This window comes from Vombatus ursinus, unplaced genomic scaffold, assembly GCF_900497805.2.
Source record: "Vombatus ursinus unplaced genomic scaffold, bare-nosed wombat genome assembly UNPS02014812.1, whole genome shotgun sequence".
NCBI lineage: Eukaryota > Metazoa > Chordata > Mammalia > Diprotodontia > Vombatidae > Vombatus > Vombatus ursinus.
This window is the reverse complement of record NW_020954590.1, coordinates 58,188,463-58,197,945: the sequence shown is the minus strand read 5'-3', so window position 1 is coordinate 58,197,945 and position 9,483 is coordinate 58,188,463.

Sequence of the window (9,483 nt, the reverse complement as noted above, 5' to 3'; positions counted from 1 at the left end):
CATAGGGCCCTGTGAACTTCATCAGGGCGGGGGTGAGCTCTTAAAATCAAACCCAGACTAGCCATCAGTTCTGCTGCACAGGCGTATTGGATCTCACTTTGGTTCAAATGTGATGAGATCCTTTTCCCTTTGTTCTATCAGACTCCCAGGTGGTTCACTGGCGTCTGATTGGTTTACCTCAGCTTGGCTTTGGAGACCAAACCGAATTTTTTCACCCAAGTGACTCCTTGAATTTGCTTCAGGGAAGACATGAAGGGAGTGGTGGAAAAAAAGGACTTGCAGTCAGGAGGCTTCTAGTTCTGTTCTTTGCTAGCAAAGTAATTTAGCACAAGTCACTTACACTCTAAGCCTCAGTTTCCTCCTCTGTGGAATGGAAATAATAATCCTTTATGCTACTGATTTTACCATAGGGTGCTGGTCAGGGAAATGTTTTGCAAAATTTAAATCACAATGTATATGTGAACAATTATGATTCAATGTATGCTCATGACAACTTAATTTACTTTTCAGGAAAAGATTTTATTTTGTACTGAAATAAACTGACTTAGGAGTCAAAGAAATGGGCTTTTTTAATGGATTCATAGCTGGCTTGTTTTTCATCTTCACAAGGTCCTTAACTTCTCTGTGCCCATTTTCCTAACCATAATATTAGGGTAGATTTAATTCGTTGTTAGCCTTACTTCTGTAATGGCATTTTTGAGGCCTTCTAGCAAAATGCTCTAACATTGCAAAAAAGTATTGTTGCTCAAATTTTCTCCATTGAGTGATGAATAAATTTTAAAAGGTAGAAAATGTTCCATTCTTTCTTCCTTCAATCCATTACATTTGTTCACACAAACACCAATTTAATCCCTGTACTGTTTTATTCCTATTGCATGACTATAATCTCCCACATACAAAACTACTCTGAATGGCAAAGTTGAAAAGTCAGTCATCTTTAGCCATTCCCAGGAGAGTTTGTTTAATCACTGATCTACTCAATGGCTGATAGCTTTGATTTTGCCCTATTGAAATGTCCCTCCTATTGTTCTTGAAGTGGTACTTTGCTATGAATCAAAAACACGAAGAAGGTCTCTGCCAATTCCTGGGAGACTCAGGCCTTGAAGAAAGGACCTACTAGTTTAAGCATATGTCTGCTAAGGAATGATGACAGAACTGCAACAACAGAAGACTTTAACATTCTCTGAAAAGAAGACGATTTTCTCTCACCTTTCTCTGTTGATTGAAATGAAACCTCACGGCATGGCTCATCTCCATTGCTCCCTGTCTTTGACTAGAATAACAGGTATTACTGAACAGTGAACCAGGAAGCAGGAGACAGAACCTAGTCCTTGCTTTTCCATTAATTAGCTGTATGACCTTGAACAGGCCATTTACCTTCTATTTGCCTCAGTATCGTCTTCTGTAAAATGAGGATAATAATGTTTATACTACCTTCCTAACCTGGTTTTTGTGAAGTTCATGTAAGATTATGTCTACAAGGCAAGTCAATACTTTTCAACAAATATATTTTCTATCAAGACACTCTATAAGTACTATATAAATGTGAGTTATTATTTAAAAGGGAGAAATTATACTTATCTGATCCTTCCCTTCAGGGTGACTCAGATAGCATATGAGAAAGAACTTTGAAAAATAAAAAGAATTAAAGGGTAATACATTCTCTATTGCTGTATATTTGTGGTAAAAGATTAAGTAGCACACAAAAGGGGAAAAGACACAGAAAATGAATGAATTGAGACTGTTGAAATTTTATTAATCATCTGTCAGTTTAAACAAATTTTTATTCCCTGATTACTAGAAAAATCATGTTTCAATTCAATGGCCTGTTCATTTATTTATGGTCACTAATGACCCTAATCTAAGTTTTTATGTTTCACTTTTTTATAGTAATGAGCGCACACACACACACACACACACACACACACACACTCCTATTCTAGATGCATCTTTTGTCAAGGGACCTATAAAGCAAAGAGCCCCCTGAACTCAGACCCTTCCCAGTAAAGACATCTTAAAAAGACAAAGCAAGCTTGGACCGTTTTCTGCACAGTTCAAGTATCCTCCAAATTATCTGGGCAATTTACAAATGTAAAACTAGATTTGATAAACTCTAAGTTACATATCTATACACCATATAGTAAAGACATTTTATCATAAAGGTCATTTATAGTAAACGTATTTTACAGTAAATGTATAATGAAGCTAAATTATAGTAAAAGTCAACATTTCAATGAATCTGCATAAGCAGCAGCATGACACAGTGGCTAAAGAGTTGCCTTTGATATTAGGAATATCTAAGATCAAATCCTGCCAGTGATACTGACTGCAGGTGACAACCTCTCCAAGCTTCAATTTCCTTGTCTTTAACATGAAGATAAGGCATATAGATGGCGTTTATCACACAAGATGGTTATAAGGTAAGTGATAACGTAGGTGAAGTACTTTGCAAAACCTTACAATGCTATTGAGATGTCAGTGGTTATTTGTCAATGCATAAAACCTTGCTAAAATTAATTACCCTTAATCATAGAAGTACAAATCTAATCACATCTATGAAGATGATAGTTATTTTTCCATAGTGTAGACACTACCCAATGTTTGGATTTAACCTATAAGTTATAGATTCTATGTATTTGATGATGAATGTGGATTCAAAGAAATATTCCTTTAGAACAGGGCTTCTTAAACTTTTTCCACCTGTAACCCCTTTTCACCTTTCAGAACCACTCATTGGTGTTGTGTGGCCCGAGGGCACGTTCAGTGCAAAGTGTGCATGCTTTGTGTTCAGAACCAAGGCTGCAGTGAAGTTGCACGATGCAACGTGGGCAAGCACTGCCAGAAACACCTCGGATTCATTACACGTTTGATTTTGCATTAATTTTTGGTTGTTGTGTGTTCAGAAACCTTTTCCTGTTACCAAATTTTTCTCAACCCCATATGGGGTCATGACCCACAGTTTACAAAGTGATGCAAAATAAACAGCCCAACTCTGGTTTTCAAGGACTATCACCTGACCACACTTTTAAAGATAGCTGCAGCCCAATCCCATTGGGATTATCTATAATTGAAGGAATTGGCATGGAAGTCATTAGAGGAATTAGGCATAATTCCGTGGTAAATACCCAGAAAAGATAGCCAAGGAAATGGGAATATCCTGAAGGGAAAACTAAAAGGGAAAGAGGAGCTCCCCCATTTCCTGTAGCTGAATCTCATCTTACGTTTTTGGGTGTACCTTGAATTTGCCCTACAAAAAAAGTCCTCCTGCTCTTCTGTTTTCTTGTATGTCAAGTTGAAATCTTCAAAAACAGTAGTTCCCCTGGCAGGTGCTGCTTCAGAAGGCACTCATTCAACATGGCAGGAGCAGAGTAATGGAGTAGGTTGACAGCAGAGGTGATGCCCAAGGAGAGAACTTTTAAAAATTTTAGAATTTCCTCAAGAATATGTGGCAGAGGGGTGAAATGAATTTTTAAAATTGAATAAAAACACATTTTAGGAGTTAAAGAGTAGGCTCATAGAAACAGAAATGAAAGACAGGAAAGTTGGGGATAGAAAGTTTTAGAAAATAGCAACAGATCCCAGGGGAGCTTTCATGACGACTGAATTGTCAGAGCAAAGCCTTATTACAGCATATGTTCCCAATTTCTTTTATTACCCTCCCTACCTGGGACCTGTTTGGATTGTGAAAAGCCTCAGTTGGTGGCAGCTTTGCTTCTTCTGCATTTGGTCTTTTTCTGCCTCAGGAATTTCACCTTCCTTTTCCAACACCATTGAATTTCCTGGCAATTACAAGTATCTGTCATTGTGAATAGAGTAATAGATATGAATTCAAAAAAGACCTAGAAAGACCACCTCTAACACTTGCAGCCATGGGCAACTTACTTAACTTCTCTGAAACTCAGTCTCTTCATCTGTAAAATGAAGATAATATCATTATCACCCATTTTTCAGTGTTGTGAAGCTTGAATGAAATACATGCAATCATGCAAATATAATACATGCAAATCACTCCACAATATAAGTGTAATTTAAGACTATTGAGATTGTTTATTATCATTCTATTCTCCAAAAGCAAGCCCCCTTTAATGAAGCCTTGCTCAATTCACACACACACACACACTCTCTTACATAAACTGCTTTTTAAAATGCATCTGATTATTGGCCCATTATTTGTTCATTTAGTTCAGTGGTTCTCAACATTTTTGATCTCAGGAGCTTTTTAGACCCCCAAAAAATGTTGAGGAGCTTTGTGTGGGGGAGTTATATCCATTAATATTTACTATATTAGAAATTAAAACATTTTAACATTATTATGAAGATAGTTTTGACCTGAGAGAGCTCCTGTAAAGGTCTGGAGTGCTTGGACCACCCTTTGAGAACTAATGATTTAACTGCACTTCTACAATCCAGTTGGAGAAAATGTTAGCTACTTTGGGGACTTTTCTTTTTTGGAGGCAAGTGGATTAAGTGACTTGCCCAAAGTCACACAGCTAGTAAGTATCTGAAGGTCAATTTGAACTCAGGTCCTCTTGACTCCAGAGCTGGTGCTCTATCCACCGCACCACCTAGCTGCTCCTCCTTTCTCTTAAAGTCATGAAATTCCTAGGGATAATAATGAAGGAGGTGGTGGGGGCGGGGTAGTAGTTTGATAATAAAATCCCCAAGCAGAGCAGGAAAGGGGGCATCATTACTTAATTTATTAGCCTCTCCAATTAGAATCATAGTGGAGATATAAGAATGGAGATGGATAATACCAGGAATTGGAGCTTTTGCAAATTTGACATGTGAGAGACAGATCCCCTGCGGGGAAGTTACAGAGCTCATCCCAGGACTGAAGGGGTAAAGACTAGAGCTCAAGGAACTTGAAACTCCCCTGAATGGCATGTTTATCCTCACCATTGATTCAGAACATTCACAAAGCTGGTAGCAAGTTACTTCTACAGCCTGTTAGTTTTCTTAGAAGTGGTAGTGAAAGATTCTTTTTTTTTTCTGTTGCCCTAATCCTGAGGAGAGAGGAAGCAAAAGAGACAGCATTTCCCTCCTTCTCCACACTACCTTTGGTTTAAGAAACAGTAATTTTATTTTTCTTCAGGTTGGCTCTAGAATGGAAAATTCTAAGCCCATTAGAAGTTCAACAGTCACAGGAGAGGCTCAGAATTAGCCATCATCAGAATGTGCGAGTAGGAGCTTTGAGTATAGACAGTCAACCAGATGGTGTGATTTATGAGAACTAGAAGGTGATAAATCATGACATTATGAAAAGCATACTAGAGTTGGTACCAGAATACCTGAATTAAATGCTGGCTTTGCCTACAACTATGTGACCTTGCACTATACTTAACTAGCTGTAGGATCTCTGTACCTGTTTCCTTCCCTATAAAAAAGGAACTTGGACTAAATTATCTCTAAGCTCTCTTCCAGTAACAAAATTTTGTAAATGCCCTTTCTTGGTAAAAAATCAATTTGTCCCCAACAAGTCAGCTATGATGCCTGAGATTCCCAGAGTTAGGTCACTTCTGGAGGAAGCATTCACTCATCAAGAGACCAAGAAGAGGACCAAAGGCCCAGATCCTCAACCTGGCCCTTGGGTCTATTGGAAGAATAAGAGCCTGGCCCGTGGGATCCTCCTTGGGTTTATTGTCTCCTACTGAAAGAACTGAGCAAGAATTTACAGGTTCTGCCTGGGAAAAAAGATGTGGCAGAATCCAAAGGTCAGTAATGTGTCCAGAAACCATAGGCACACTAATGCTTTTTTATTACCAACTTAAATGTCGGTGGGGGCAGCTAGGTGGTGGAGTGGATGGAGAGCCAGCCTGGAGTCAGGAAAACTACTCTTCCTTAGTTCAAATTCAGCTTCAGACACTTACTGGCTGTGTTACCTTGGGCAAGTCACTTAGTCTCATTTGCCTCAGTTCCTCATCTGTAAAAAAAGTTGGAGAAGGAAATGGCAAACCACTCCAGTATCTTTGCCAAGAAAACCCCAAATAGAAACATGAAGAGTCAGGCAGGGTCAAAACAACTGAACAGGTATCCCATGATGCCTGATGGCAAAGAATACTGTGCTGTGAATATTTTTTTTTAATTAAAACAACTGATAGAATCCAACTCCCTCAACTAGCAGAGGAGAAAATTGAGTTGGTTTTCACCTGGTGAAATAACTTGTATTGCTTGTACAAAGATATCAAGTTGCGGGGCTGGATTTGAAACACAGGTCTTCTGAATTCAAATCCAGTACTCTTTCGATCCAATACCTCCAAGCTATCTCAAATAGAATAATAGCTTACAGCAATATACTGCTTCATGATTTGTGAAGTGTTTTCTCACTACAACCTTACTAGGTAAAAATAACTTGTATTATAATTCTCATTTTACAATAAAGAATCTGAGAAGAGATTTTAAATATCTGTTCTTGGTTATACAGCCAGTGAACAACTGAAACAGGATTCAAACCCACTTATTGCAAGCTCAACTCTCACTCCACTGAGCCATGATCCAAACCCTAAAGAAGCAATTAAAATATGGGATTACTGAGCTCAGTTTTCACTATTAGATCCACTTCTACTCACTCCATTTGGCCTTATGCCTAAGAAAGGCAGATCCTTCTGGATTGAGAACAGGTAAAGAAATCTAGAGAGGGGAGAGAAGCCAGACAAAAAGGCAAGAAGGGAACTGATGTTGAGATTTGCAAATGGAATCTGATGTATTGAAATACATTAGAGTGGATGAGTCCAGTGAAAAGCATAGTGGAATGTTTTGCCTTTGTCATCTGTACAGAAAAAAAATTAAAAGGAGAAAAAAAAGTTGGTCTAGCAGATATCTTCCTGGTTCTAGTGCTGTCCTCACTAATCCTCTCTGTGACAGAGTCCAAAGGGTTTTTTCAACTTGCTTCTTTGGAGTTGCTTCTAATTTGTTGGAATAGAAATCTTTAGTGGAACTTGCTGTTACTCTAACATTTAAAGAAAAGTTGATGAGTGGTTTCACTAGAGAGAAAGCACAGAAATCTCTCTCAGGCACTGAGTTATGATCTTGGGTGTTTGTGTAATAGCACCGCAATTTGCCCATGCTCCTGGTCTTCCTAGGGGTGACTCCAATGGAGTTTAAAAGATGCTTTGTGTTTTTCTTCTTCCACTAACTTTTATCACTCCTAATGGGACCCTAACTTACACATTCCCTTTCATTCTTCATTATTTTTCTAGCTGAAGATATGCCTGAAGCACTCTTTGTGCTGATACAATTTCTTCTTTCAACTTTATATCTCTCTGAGCGAGAGAACTTTATAAACTGGGTTACATAAGAATATCGCAGATGTAAATGTTGATAGAAAAAAGTAGGGCTGCAGCTTCAGAACAAAATATGTTCCTAACGTATCCACTGCAATCTCTTTAAGTTCATCAAGTCGACATTTTACCTATTTCTTCCATTTTTCTGGTCTTTTGCATTTTTGCTATTGTCTTGCCCTGGTCCACTCTAGTTACTATTTTTCCCTTCAATTGCTTTGGTTTTTTTTCCTTCTATTTTACCACTATTTTCCCAAAACTTGAGAAAGTGCATTTAAAGAAGAGTTAAGCATCCAGCTTTTTAGGAAATGAAACAAAAGTGAAGAGAAAGAGGTGGTGCTGAAGTCAAGTCAATTTTGTGTCAAGAGCTATTCTGGGCACTGGGGATACAAATACAAAGAAAGACAAAAATCTAGTCCCTGCTCATGAAAGGTTCCCAGTCTAATGAGGGAGCCAACCTGAAAGTAACAATGTACAACCATATACATATAGAAGAAATTGGAGAAAATCTAAGAGAAAAGGCACTAAAATTAAGGAGGACTTGGAAAACCTTCTTGCAGATAATGGAACTTTCTCTGAGACTTGAAGAAAGCCAAGTAAGCCAGAAGACAGATATGAGGAGGAAGAAGATTACAGGCATAGGAAACATCTAGTGAAAATACCCAGAGTTGGGAGATGGAGAGTCATGTGTAAGGACTGGCAAGGAGGCCAGGGTCACTGAATCACAGTGTACAGGAGTTAAGGATAAGAAGACTGGAGGGGGGTGTTGTGAAAGGCTTTAAAAACTAAACAGAGGGTTTTAGATTTAATTCTGAAAGTAATGGGAATCCACTGGAATTTATTGAATGGGGGGAGGGGAGAGGATGGTAAAACTTGTGTTTTAGATTGATCAATTTGACAGCTCTGTGAAGAATGTACAGGAGTGAGGAGGCTTAGGTCAGGGAAAGTAATTGGTAGATCATTGCAATAGTCTTCTAAGCACAAAATGATGAGGGCTTGCTCCAAGGTGGTGGCGGTTGTCAGAGGAGAGAAGTGGGGGGCAGGGGGGTTACAAAAGACTCTGTAAAGGCAGAAACACAAGGCTTGTCAACTGATTGGATGTGGGAGGGGTTGAGGGAGAGTGAGGATAGCTAGATTTCAAGCCTGAGTGACCAGGAGGATGTGCTTAAACAGTGAGGTCACAAATGTAAGCTTTGCAGGTACAGGTGAACAGTTTCTGTGTTTCATGTTAAAACCTACCCACGGATGAATTTTTTTTCCTTCTCGCTGCTGGGAGACTGATTAGCTGAGAGACAGACATTCATCAGGTGATCAAATACTTTTGATCTCCAAAGCCATCAAGACAGGCGAGGTAATATTTGTTCTCCTCACTAGCAGGAAACAGCTATTAGCTAATGTATCATAAAGGACAAAAATAATTTCTTTTTGTTTTGCCTGTTCTGCTGTTTCTCATTCTTGTAAAAACATATTAGCCTATTTATCAGAATTTTTATATATGTATATATAGTCTATGTACACATGTGCATCTATATGTGTGTATGTACACATGCACACTCATATATTTACGTGTATGTGTGTATCAAGCTTGCTACATAAGCAAGAGATTTTCAAAGAAAGGCAAAAATATCCCCTGATGCCTAGGAGCTCACATTTCAATGGGTAAGAGATCATGTAAATAGCCAAGTACATGGAAGATACATACAGGGAGATGAAAGATACTCTGACAGAAGAAGGCACAATACTGAATAGGAGAAGAGATCAGGCTAGATTGCATTTAGGGAAATGGTACAATGTTTTTGAAGGCTCCAAACTCTTTCCTAAGAATGGCCGAGGGAACATCACCATAACTGCCAGTTATATTATAGGGCTATAAATCATGCAACACCACAAATTTGTGAACCAACATTACCTAAGGGCAATGGAAGAGAAGAGGGCTTGGGACAGAACCTTGAGGAACATCCATAGTTACAGAGAATGAGATAGATAATAAAGTTACCAAAGGAAACAGAGGATGCAGTCAGACAAGTAGAAAGTAGACAGGAGAAATCAAAAGAAAGAAAGAAAGAGAGAGAGAGAGAAAGAAAGAAAGTAAGAAAGAGAGAGAGAGAGAAAGGAAGGAAGGAAGGAAGAGAAAGAAAGAAAGAGAGAGAGAGAGAAGGAAGAAAGAAAGAAAGAAAGAAAGAAAGAAAGAAAGAAAGAAAGAAAG